Source organism: Henckelia pumila, chromosome 3 (assembly GCF_033568475.1).
Source record: "Henckelia pumila isolate YLH828 chromosome 3, ASM3356847v2, whole genome shotgun sequence".
In the NCBI taxonomy this organism is placed as follows: Eukaryota; Viridiplantae; Streptophyta; class Magnoliopsida; order Lamiales; family Gesneriaceae; genus Henckelia; species Henckelia pumila.
This window is the reverse complement of record NC_133122.1, coordinates 159114969-159117377: the sequence shown is the minus strand read 5'-3', so window position 1 is coordinate 159117377 and position 2409 is coordinate 159114969. Positions and strand designations below refer to the sequence as shown.

General features: G+C 36.6%; 1 non-coding gene across 1 annotated transcript; it reads left to right on the top strand.

The window, feature by feature from the left end:
• Window positions 1–733: 733 nt before the first annotated feature.
• Window positions 734–839, top strand: LOC140894182 (small nucleolar RNA R71). The gene has a single exon (XR_012153728.1). It is a non-coding gene; the product is annotated as a small nucleolar RNA R71 (small nucleolar RNA).
• Window positions 840–2409: the final 1570 nt, after the last annotated feature.

Here is a 2409-nt window from a genome sequence, read left to right as displayed (position 1 = left end):
TACCATGGAAACGTTCCATGAAAAATTTTTAAACTTCCGCTGCACCGGGTATCAATCGTAATTGGTCTGGGAACTCGCCAGTTTTCCAACATGTGTTTCAAGATTTTTCATAGAAGCGCTCACATTGGTCAAGTGCGTCTCCATACTGTCAAGCCTATTTTCATTCCTCTTAAATCTTGTGGATGATTCTGCAATAAAATTACTCACCAAATCTTCCAACGATGCTTTACCCTTACCATTCTGAGTATTGAACCCCGGTGGAGGATTCAACACATTCTTATTGTTTGCATAGGAAAAATTCTCATGATTACGCAAACTAGGATGATACTGATTGGGTACAGGATTACCTCGATAATTGTTGTAATTCCTGTTGTTCACATATTGCGCTTGCTCCACACTCTCAAATCCATCAGCAGAATTTACTGCAGTCGACAGTGATGTTGTCTCAGTAGAACTTTGATTCCCTTTGGTCAGTGCAGCCAACTGTATAGAAATAGTAGTCATCTGAGCAGTCAAAGCAGTGAATGCATCAACCTCATGAATTCCAGCAGGCTTTCTTATTGCAGATCTCTCACTCGGCCACTGATAACTGTTAACAGTCATTTGCTCAAGCATCTCATAAGCCTGCTCAGGAAATTTAGAAAATATTGAACCTCCAGCTACAGCATCCACAGAAATCCTCGTTGGGCCATTCAAACCATTGTAGAATAATTCGATCTGTTCCCAATCCGGAAAATTATGGTTCTGACACTTCCTAAGCAATTCTTTGTACCGCTCCCATGCTTCATACAACTGCTCAAAATCTTTCTGTTTGAATGTAGTGATCTCTATTTTCAACTGAGCCGATTTAGCAGGTGGGAAATACTTAGCCAGAAATTTGGAAGCCATATCCTCCCATGTAGTGATACTCCCAATTGGTACTGATTGCAACCAACTACGAGCATTGTCCCTAAAAGAAAACGGGAACAATCGTAGTTTGATGGTGTCCTCAGTAACACCATGAATCTTCACTGTGTCAGCAATCTTTAGAAAAGTATGCAGATGCAGATTTGGATCTTCAGTAGCTGCACCCCTGAACTGATTCTGCTGCACCATATTAATCAGAGCTGGCTTCAACTCAAAATTATTTGTCGTGATGTTCTGCCTAGCTATCCCATAATAATGAGTATTGATCACCGGTCGAAAGAGATCTCTGATCGGCACTGGGGCATTATTGACAACTCTTTCTCTTTCTCTTTCTTCAGCCATTTGTTGCAACTCTTCTCTTCTAGCTTTTCTCAAAGCTTTAGCATTTTTCTTGATTTCCGGATCAAAGGGCAGTGAGTCGTAACTTTGGCTTTTTCGCATAAACTGCATAGACAAGAAAGATTTAAAATTAGAACCAACAAAATAAAATAAAATGCTCTAAATGAAAATTAAGACTAATTAGCACAATTTAATATAAATCAAATAAAATTCAATTCCCCGGCAACGGTGCCAAAAACTTGTTGCGTGATTTCGCTCGCAAGCGCACGATGTCAAGTTATAATATAGGAATTTAAGTCCAGATCGATCCCACGGAGAATGAATAAATGATATTATATCAAATATTTGCAACTAATAAAATCCTATTCCTATGTAGAGCTACGAAAATGGTTTGATTTTTTTAAACTAAAATTTGCAAGAAATAAAATTAAATAACCACGAGTTCACGAGATGAAAATTCAATAAGCGATGAATGCTAGAGGTTCGACTTCACTTGACTGTCTACCACAATTTATTTCTAATTATTGTTCAATTATCAATTCTTCTAGTTTTTTAGCCAAGAATCCCTATTATTTTCTACTACCTCTCTCGAGTGTCAAACAGAAATTCTTATTCAATAACAAACTCAATATCTCTATCAAAGTTCAATTATTAAATCCGGTAAATAGCACAAGAATTCTTCTAATGACTTCTATGGAGTTATATGCCTCTCGAACAATATAAACACCAAAGATGTATTTTCCTAAGTCGTATTCAAAATCTCCTCTCTCGAGTGATAGATTCTAAATAAATTATTATTCAATCTATGGCCAGTAAATTGAAAGCATTAAGATCAGGAAAACACAAATAAATTGTGCAAAGAAATTTAAATATATAAATCAAAATATGTCAATCATGGTTTCCAGTCAAGATCCGTCTACCTCTAGACTAAGAAATTAGTTCATAATAATTTTAAACATCAAACAAAATATGTTTTTCCAACAATCCATAGAATAAGAAAAATAGAGTTCAAAGAGAAACTAGAACGAATTAGAATGAAGCTTCTCCGTTGCCGGATGCCACCGTCTTCGTACCAAATTATCGAGCTCTTGTGCAATCCAAAACTCTCAATAGTCGTCCCTATGCTCTAAAAACTCTCTAAACCCTCGTATCCTCCAAAATATG